Below are 11049 nucleotides of genomic sequence, written 5' to 3' on the forward strand. Positions count from 1 at the left end.
TTTATGGCGGGATTATAAAAAACAAATATTTTCTCAATGTTAATTCATTTTCGTTCTTTCTAATAGGAAGTTGTTTCACCCACGTAAATTTTAAAAACCGCCTCTGTTCATAATGAAAGTGTAATTGTGAAATAACAAAATTATTTTTGATTGATCAATGAAAAAAATTAATAGTAATAATAATAATAAATTTTATTTTTTCTCATTCAATATTTTTTTATAAATGTACCGCAGAATAATCAGAGAAAAAGTTTTTTTATCAGCAGAAATAATTTCAAACATTTTTATCAGTGTCACGTAACATTGAAAATTACAATAATACGACAAAAATATTTTATCCGAAAAAGATATGAACTGAATGGAAAGATATTCATAATAAGATATTTTTGTGAGAAGTGACTTGTGATCATTACTTGGTTACTAGTGGTTGAGTTTGAACCTAATGAGAAAACTTGTAAATGCTAGCTTGTGTAATCATTCAAACATAACACACACATATATATATATATATATATATATATATATTATATATATATATATATATATATATATATATATATATATATATATATATATATATATATATATATATATATATATATATATATATATATATATATATATATATATATATATATCAAATGATATCAAGGTATCAAATTTAGTAACATGACATCTTTGATAACTTTTCACTGCATATTTGTATAACAAAATTCATCATTAAATTGAAAGCTATTATCATATAGATCATGCCTATAAAATTTAAAATTAATCAAAAATTATTTGATATGTCAACGAGATGCATAAAAATTAACGTCTTATAAAATTTCAACAAAACCATTAATTTTGATCATTTTCTTTAACATTTCAAATGATTTTCGATTGATATTAAATTTTATAGACATGATCTATATAGATATTAAATATGCGGTAAAGAATTATAAAAAATGTCATGTTATTAAATTTGACACTTTGATATTATTTGATTTTGATTATATATATATATATATATATATATATATATATATAGAGAGAGAGAGAGAGATTGTTACACTTAGAGAAACCAAAAACATAGTTATTTTTTCAACCTACTCTCTTCATTTCCTCTCGATGTTTCTTCACTCTCTATAAGAAATAATTCCCTTCTTTTGCTAATCCACTAAGGTAAGATCTTTGGACTCTTAAATTATATTTTAATGTTTACTTCCCATTTAATGTAATGCAAAGGATCATAGATCCACTTTGTGATTTTTGTTGTTCATGAGAAATACTATTTTCCATGATCCTTCTTGCCGCCACTTTATTGTTAAAAATCATAGATCAAATATTATTAGTGTTTGTTCATAAACCCTATGCATTTTTTGTTCTCAAAGTAAAGATAAAGAAACTATTGCTTATAGTTTCTTACATGAAACTTTAAATCAATTTAGTAGGTTTATTTATTGTTGTCATGAAATTGTTAAAGATCAACTCAGTTTTGGTGGTGTGAAAAATATGTATTGCAATATGATTGTATTTTTACTAATTTTTTTTATCAATTTAAAGGGAAAAAAAATTCTTTTGTTTTTATTTTTGTTTTAAAAATCAGTTATTTAAACTATCTCCTCACTATTGACATCATTAGCTTCTTGTAAAATTTTGGTTATGTCATATACCATTGAAAGTGTTTTGTTGCGGAACAAGAAATGATGATGATTGCGGAAATTACAATCGAATTGAGTTTCCGATGCGCTACATTGTTGTGGAACCGTGGATCGGAGGTTGCGATCATGGTGTTTCTTGAACTATAGGTATCAATGTTAATGTGATTTTGTTAACGGTGTCGTCATCTCCGATATGGTGGACCTAGGGATACCTGCATGTTTAGCACTTTTACGCTCAAGTCAATTTAAGGCTCAAGAATGAAGGTAGTGAAAGTAGATATTAGAGATTGTGTACTTGTGAACCTCTTATAAAGGTATTTGTACTTTAGGTCTGGCGGAGTAGGCTAGACAATGGATCTCAAGATATTGGCCATATGACCGACAAGGAGTAATAAATCTGAGTCTTTGGTAGGCGCGTACCAAAGGGCCCTGAAACTTGGCCAACACTAACCGATTGGTCTCGGATCTTAGACCGACACATAACAGAATTTTTTTGAGAAATTTGAAGAGATTTAAAAAATCAAAGTAAATATAAATAAAACTTCGTCGAATTTTCAAAAAAATTAATAAACAAAATTTTAAAGATTTTGTGGTTATAGAGTTTGTTTGATGAAAATATCTTTAAGTTAAAGTTTAAAATGATTTTACTAAATTTTAAGTCTTTTAATTTAAAGTTATTATAAATTGTTAATTTATTTTTATAAGATTAAATCTTCTAAAAAAATTCATTAACTTTGTCTTAAAAATGAAAAATAGACAAAATAGAATTGATTGACATATCGGAATGTATTTTTGAAATAAAAATAAACTTAAATTTAAAAAACAAAGCGGATGACACCGCAAATTTACAACGTAGAACTTCGTTCTAATTTAATTTGTTTTTGGATGAAGGTGTTCATACAACCGGCCGACTCCAACAAAATTTTTTTTTTCACAAAAGTTATATATATATATATATATGTGTGTGTGTGTTTTTTTTTTTTTTATCTTCTTACGAATTTTGAAAATGACTAGTTGTAAAGATTAATAAATGTTTATATATATGCAATAATTTTATGCATGAGATAAATCATTACATATACTTATGATATATTATGATGTTGCACATGAGTTAAAATGAATTTCATAGTTACGAGGCTATCGGAGAGGAGTCACGAGGTGCACGCCAGAGTGGTGTCACGATATATATTTTTGGTTAAAAAAATCAATTATTCAAACTACCTCCTCGCTATTTACACCATTAGCTTTATGTATTTACACCATTAGCTTTATGTAAAATATTGGTTATGTCATATACCATTGAAAGTGTTCCGTTGTGGAACAAGAAATGATGACGATTACGGAAACTACAATGGTATAGAGTTTCTGATGTGCTACCATGTTGTGAAACTGTGGATCGAATATTGCGATCACGGTTCTTTTTTAACAGAGGTATCGATGTTGATGTGATGTGTTAATGGTGTTGTCATCTCCGATATGATGGACATATGGGATATATGCATGGTTAACACTCTTACGCTCAAGTCAGTTTAGGATTCAAGAATGAAAGTAGTGAAAGTAGATATTAGAAATTGTGTACCTGTGAACCTCTTACAAAGGTTTTTATACCTTGGGTATGGCGGAGTAGGCTAGACAATGGACCTCGAACTATTGGACATTTGACCAACAAGGAGTAATGGATCTGAGCCTTTGGTCGGCGCGAACTAAAGGGTCCTGAAACTTGGCCGTCACGGACCCATTCGTCTCGGGTCTTAGGTGATGGGTCATCAATAAGGGGGGAGCATACACATTGGGTCAAACGCTCACCTAAAGGTCAAAGAATCACTCAAATAAGTGATAAAGACACCACATATTCACCAAAAACCTTAAGATGATACACATTGTACGCGCTCTTTTACCTATTTACCTTATAGGGGTCAAAGGTTTTCAAAGAGGCCCATCGTTTTATTGTTTGGTAGAATTTGTAATTGTTGTCTATTATTTCTTTGTAGGAAACATAAGAGTTTTGGGGGAAAAATTCCCTTAGAGGAAGTCCAATGTTGGAATCCCTAAGTGGAATTCTTAACGCCCTCAGAGGCAACCCAAAATGCTAGATTCCCCAAGAGGGATCCTTGCTGCCCTACGAGGAGATCAAAATGATGGATCCCTAAGAGAGATTCTTGTCGCTCTATGAGGCGATCAAAATGTTGGATACCTAAGTAGGATCCTTGTCGCCCTACGAAGAGATCTAACTGTTAGATCCCTTAGCAAGATCTTTATCGACCTATGAGGCGATCAAAATGTTGGATCCCTAAGTGGGATCCTTGCCGCACTATGAGGCGATCAAAATGCTAGAAACCTAAGTGCAATCTTTTCCCCCATACGAGGCGATCATAATGTTGGATCCCTAAAGGGAATCCTTTTCTCCTTATGAGGAAATCAAAATGTTGGATTCCTAAGAGGGATCTTTGCCTCCCTACGAGCCGATCAAAATGATGGATCTGTAAGTAGAACCCTTGTCACCTTACGAGGCGATCAAAATGATGGATCCCTAAGTGGGATCCATGTCATCCTACAAGGTGATCAAAATTTTGGATCCCTTGGAAGGATCTTTGCCATCCTACGAGGCGATCAACATGCTAGATCTCTAACTAGGATCCTTGCCTCCCTACGAGGCAACCAAAATGTTGGATCCCTAAGCGGGATCCTTGTTGTCCTACGAGGCGATAAAAATGTCAGATCCTTAAGCAGAATCCTTGTCACCCTACGAGGCAATCAAAATATTAGACCCTTAAGTAGGATGCTTGCCACTACTTGCCACCATCATAGGATGACAAAAACATTGGGTCCCCAAAAGAAACCCTAGCAGTCCTTAAAAATAGTAAAATCATTATAAGGAGGGTTAATGATAACAAATGCCCCTGACCAAGGACTAAAAGAAAAATCGTGCAGAAATGACTAAAGAAGAGAATAACAATAAAGGTGGTTAACATAAAAGGTGCCTTAAGGGGCGCCATTGTTCTTACAATTACAAAAAGGCCCTAAAAGAGCGATGAAATATAAGAAAAGTCCTATAGGGGAGAAGAAACATTACAAACAAATCAAACCATCAACTTCCCTCCTGAATTATCTTCTTCCCAATGGCATCCTCCAAGTGAGGAACTCCAGATTCACTGCATCTTGTTTCCTCGTCCTCGTCCTGGGTGTTCTTGGTGAAAGCAAAAAGTTTAGGATCTGGAGGGGTTGTCGCCTCTTCATCCACTAGATGGCCATCACTAATAACTTTAAGGAAGTCCATTTGGCTCAGACCCAAATTGGGGTAGAGTAAGGAAACTTACTTTTTGGCCCGCTCAAAGTAGTTTCTAGAAGTAGACACCACTTTATCCTAAGCTCAGACTCCTCTGCCTCCAGCTCTTGTTGGTGCACGGGGGAGGCATCTAGAGATTCCTGCAAGGACTTATTCTATTAGTGGTATCCTCAACCTTAGATTTTACACAATCATTTTCTCCTCCAAAATCTCCTTGTCTTTCTAAGGAGACGTCAGCAACCTTTAACTTTCATCATAGGCACCGACGTGCTTATGGAGCTTTTCCTTCATCTCTTTCTCTGCCTCATCTGCCTCTTTTAGTCGATATTCTCTAGTCCTCAACATAAGATTATCATTCATATGCGTAATTGTAGAAGTCTATTTTAACCTGAAGGCTTGAAAGTCAGTAGGAAACTCCATAGAGAAAGAGAGGTGAGATCTCTTAAATTTGAGATTGTCAAAGCCGACATCACTCCAAAAAGTAGTAGGAGGTGGGAGAGCCTATTCTGCAAATGGAGCTTGAGGACTTTCCTTCTCAAAAGTGGTGAGGCAACACCGGTAGTAGGGGAAAAACCCTTCTCCATCCTTAGAGCCTTCAGATTAGGCGAGTTTGGAGTTGGATCCTCAGCTTTTGTTTTCTTTCCTTTGATGGTGAAACCTTCTAGACGAATCTAGGGGGCCTTAGTCTCCTCACTAAAAACCTGAATCTTATTCCATCTTCTTCTCCTCTCTTAAGCAAAAATCTTCACCATCTGATCTTTAAAACAATGCACAAAGGTCATATATACTGTCTAAAATATCTACAAAAGAAAATAGAGTATAAGAAATTTACCTAAAAAAGAGGAGAGATGATTATCGCCCTCCAACCACAGTTTAATTACGACATGTGTGTCCATAACTTTGAACTTCCCCATGAGGAAAATAATACCCGCCTCCTCAAGGGTAAGGTACTTATTATCATAGCATTCTATCGCCACAGGATCATTCGTCCATGATAGGAGGAAGAGGCAGGCGTTGTCATCCCCCAACACTTAAAGAGAGACCATTCTTCCCCTTACATAGGCGACATTGTCTTTCCAATTTTTGTAGTCATTGGAGTGAGATGCAAAAAAGGCATTCCACAATAAACCACTTAAATAGAGTATAAGAAACTTAGTTACCTTTCGCAGATCTGGTGGTTTAAAAAGATAAAAATACTCTTATAGTTGGAGTAACATCCAAGTCTTCAAAAACCATCTTAAAAGCCCTGATGAAACCATGACTATTAGGGAACAACTGGGAAGGACATTGAGAACCCTTAAAACCTCCATGGAAAAAGGGAAAAAGGGGGGGGGGGGGGGAACACCCATGTCCTTAATCAAAGCGAGGTAGAAGTAAAAGTAAAGAGAATGAGGATTGGAGGAGAAGGGTGTGGTCACCCTCTCCAACGGCGAACAAGCCTCTAAAATAACCATGTCTTCATCATCTGAAGAAGAAACCCCCACTTCTGATAAATAAATGGAGGATTTGTCCATCACAAATGTAATTAGATACGATATCCTCGACGCCCTTGGGCACGACAGAAGGGGTAGCCATTGTATTTTTGTTCTTGGGAAAATAGTAGAACAAAAAGAAATCACTAGCACCATCACAATCATCAAAATCATTGACTATAACCCTCAAAACCTATGACCATACACTAACTTGAACCCTATTTAGAACATTTCTTCATAAACTCTATCATTACAGAAATAAGTGAGAGAAAGGGAAATTCATACCTATAAAAAAGGATGTTAATGAAGAATCTAGTGTAAAGAGAAATTTTGTAGTTCATATGAGCTTGCAGAAGTCGTGGGAGCAAAATAGAGCAAGTGAATTAGAAGGAAAATGCTTTTATAAGGAAGTTAAAACCACAAGATACATTTTAGACTCTTCCCCATAATTTTTAAAAGCTCAACATGCTTCTGACACGTGTCACTAGCATATAAGGTCTCGAAAAGCAGACTATAATTACTTACATTAAATAGAAGTAAGCATGGTCATCTGAAAGATTGATTGACATTTGTAGTTGACATTTTAGATAATCATGAGACATTTGGAAAGAGGAGATGACTCATTCCTTAATCATTTGCTTTATGTAAACAAAGAGGCGGGACTTTCCCTACATTGAAAAGGTTGCCTTTAAGGGAGGGGCTCACCCCAAGATGAGGAACTCTTCCCATTTTGAAAAGTTTGCCTTTAGTTGAGAGAATCACCCCAAGCTGATGGACTAGCCTCATATTTAAAAGGACACCTTCAGTTGAGGGACACGTCTAATCTAGTGAGCTCAAGCCTCGAACGAAAAAAACCTTTAAAACATTTTTCCTTTTACAAGCCATCATGCTTGAGGGACTGCATAGTGTTATGTGAGGATCCCAAATAGGGGCGACTTCCCTGCCTAGAATGATGTCGCTCGAGTGATATCCTCAAGGAACATGGGGCTCACCCTTGGGACATATTACATACATAATATTGTTATCCCATGCCACTCATATATGAAGGAGTCACACTATCACCCCCTATAAAATAGGTACTCAACAACCCCCTAGTCACGGAGGGACCGATTACTGCTTCAAAGGGTTTTCTAAACCCTAGCCCCAATGGCCTATATAAATCCTTATCCCTTAACGGGGAAATGACAGATCATAACTGTTAGAACAAGATTTGGTTTTACATTTATACCTTGAGGGACCCGCTATATAAATTCTTTTGTATTTGTGTGAGAAAAACTTTGGTACCCTAATGGTTTGTTATTGTGTAGTTTTAACAACCAGTTCTTATTCTGATTATATGATGTGCAACATCATCAGTTTCTGAACTATGCGTTCTAAATATGCTTTTGCGCCTGCTATTAGAAGCTCTGAAAGACGTCAATATTCCTGCTGCAATGTTCTTTCTGCTTCTGTGCTATTTCACTCATCAGAAACTTCTGAGGAGACATTATGTTATTGTTGCAATGATCTTTCAGTTCATGCTTCTGGATGTGACTCTGATCACCTAACTTCTGAAGAATGGCAAGCTTCTGAAGTTGTGTTATGTAGCTGAAGATTCTGAAGATCTCAAGCCAGACTACTGATGTTGTCAAGGTTTTGACCAAAGGTTATGAAGCTTTTGAATCCGGCTCTCTATTTCTTCATTTCATGCTTCATCAATTTTCATCAGAAGCCAGTGAATTTGAAGATAAGATCAAAATGGGAATGTGATCAAATAATACATGATACAAAATGAACAACCTTTCCACTACCTGATTTCGTGAGCAAGGACAATATTTTACATCACACCTGTCACTGATTTTGTAGGTAAAAAAATAGTACACAATATCATTCCTTTCCCATCCAATAGTGGACAACCGCTCTGGTGAACTTTCTCCATTTTGCCCTCCAACGGTCGTATGCTTATACTATATAAGCATGAATTGGAGACTTGAAGAAAAACCATCGGTTACACAAATATTTTGACAAGTTATTTTCTTTATGAAAAACTATCATTCTTTTGTATATATTTTTTCTTTAAGTGTTTGTTATTCATTTGTGTAAAATCTGCTTATGTAGAAGCATCTTGTAACACACAAAATATTCTTCAAACTATTTGTTTGATTCCTTAAGGATGTTACCCTTGAGAAGACAAAAAAGGTTGTTCTTTGTGAGTCCTTAAGGAGACTAAAGTTTAGTTGGATCCTTGAGAAGACAAAGAAGGATTTTCTCTGTGTTTGTTATAATCTGTTGATTATAGTGGATTATGTAACGGGGTATTCGTTACCATTAGAGATATTGAGTAAATCCAAGGTAAATCATACAAGTCGAGTCGCCACCGCACTTCTATTTATCCAAAGGAATGGTTAGAAAGCGAACAAAAACCTAAAAGTTTTATCAAATCAAAAACTAGTAAAAGAGAGTCAGAGATCTGGGTAAGGGGGTTGGTTATGCAATGGGAAGGTGTTAGGCACCCAAAACATCCTAGGTACTCCTAGGGAGCCCTTTTCACACTTGTTGTAAGGTTGTTATTTTTTGTGAAAAAATTTGTTTGTGCAAACATGATTGAAGAGATGAGAAGAGAATATACAAGTTTATATACATTTGTGTTTGGATGGATAAACCCATTGCCTACGTGCCATCTTAAAAAAGATTAGGATCAAAACCTCGTAGTTCGGGGTAAAAATTTCAAAATGAGTTGGTGAATTGATTGGTCCAAAAGCCTTAAGGTCTTTTGTTATCCAAGGGAGAAAACTCAATCTAAAACCACAAATCCACCATGTGAGGATAGCTTCAACATGCTAGTGAGGGGTTAACCCTATAATAAGCATGGAAGACTCATTGTCCATCACTAAGGATATAGGTGAGTATTACATCTACCACAAGAATAACTCAAACCTAATAACTAAAGGTTATGAAAAAGTTTTGATTAAGAGAGTGGCCATTGAAACCACAAAAAGACATTTGAATGGGTTGTATTTACCAATGAAAAGTATGTACAAAATGGTCAAAGTTGACTTAGGAGTTCAATTCAAAATAAGTATTAAGAAAAGAAAGTTTGAAAATCAAAAGCACAAGGCTTAGGTTTCTAATGTTTGAAAATAATTGTTAAATGTTTGCACAAAAGTTTTGGCTTGGGTTAGAGTGGATGGAAGAAGAAGAATGGCTAAGATCCTAAGCAATGCAAAGAGGTGAGGGATAAGAAACAAAACCACAAAAAGGAGTTCCTCTCTTGAGATCATATGGATGATTCAAGTAGCTCCATCCTTTGGAATAAGCAATCACATAAGCATAAACTCAATCAATCAACAATCAAATGAACTCTTGGAAGGTTCCTCAATGTCTTGAATCTCTCTCTCTTAGAAGCACATGGCAATGGTTCCCCAATTTGGATCAAGTTGGAATCCCTAGCACAAAGAAACACACACATCAAAAGGTTCTATTTTCAAATCAAAGAATGGACAAGAGGGAGTTTAGAATATGGTCCTTTCAATGTTCATCTTCAAGCTTTAAGCATTCTAAAGGCATGAGGCCTAATTGCTCTTTGACATTTATAGCACTCTAAAGGCATGAGGCCTAGTTGCTCTTTGACTCCATTTTGCATAGGGAAGGTCCTAAAGTCTAAGTCCTTTTGTCCATTTTTGCATTTGGTTCACAACAATCAAACAAAACACAAACACAATAGTATATACACAAGTATGTGCTCAAGTGAGCAAAAGGCAAATTGCATTAACATAAACATGTGCTCAAGTGAGCAAAGGAAAAAGCAAATGGATAATATGTGCAAGAATAGTAAATTGCATAAAAGTAAAGAGCAAAAGGTAAATGTTAATGGTTAATGATTAGTGTTAGTAGTTAGTGTGCCATAAGGCAAATTTAGCGCTATGTTAAACAATCGTAATTGGACTTATGTAGAAGTCATAACTATCTGAGGCCGGTCAATAATAATGTAGGCAACAACACAAGTTAGAAGTCTTGATTAGTGAACCAAGTTCCAACAACTTGTCATGCCAAAAAGAAGAAGAGAATTGATCTTGTATTGGTTTAAGTCTTGTGCATGATTTAGGAAACAACCTATCCTTAATGCAAAGCCATTCACTTGATCAATTGATCAAGATGAATTAGATTTGAATCAAGGAAGATTAAGTCTCCTTAATCAATGCTAACTTATCAACCTTCAACTCATTGATCAAAAAAAAGAAAAAAAAGAAGAAGAAGAAGGAGATGAATAATGGAAAAGGAAATGGAAAGAATAAAGTGCATAAGGTGAAATAAAATGTACCAATCCATGTGTGTTGACCAAATGACATTGAAAGTCAAAGTCAAACAATGAGAAATCAGAAATGGGATGAAGATTGGAGGTCAAATAATAAGCAAAATATTTTTGGCATTTTTAATATTAAAATAAACTTGAATTAAAAATAAAAGAAAGGTCAAACTTCAAAATCACTTCAAATCAACCTTGAAAGGTCCAAGTGATTTATCCCAAGTTCAACAAGGTCAAACCAAGTTTGACAAAAAATTTCAGCATTTTTAAAAGTCAGAAACTACTTTTAATCAATTAAAAATGAATAAAAATAACCTAATTGAACTAAAATCTCAAATAAATCTCAAATCAATTAAAAAATTG

The sequence above is a fragment of the Lathyrus oleraceus genome, chromosome 5 (genome assembly GCF_024323335.1).
Source record: "Lathyrus oleraceus cultivar Zhongwan6 chromosome 5, CAAS_Psat_ZW6_1.0, whole genome shotgun sequence".
NCBI classification, from domain to species: domain Eukaryota; kingdom Viridiplantae; phylum Streptophyta; class Magnoliopsida; order Fabales; family Fabaceae; genus Lathyrus; species Lathyrus oleraceus.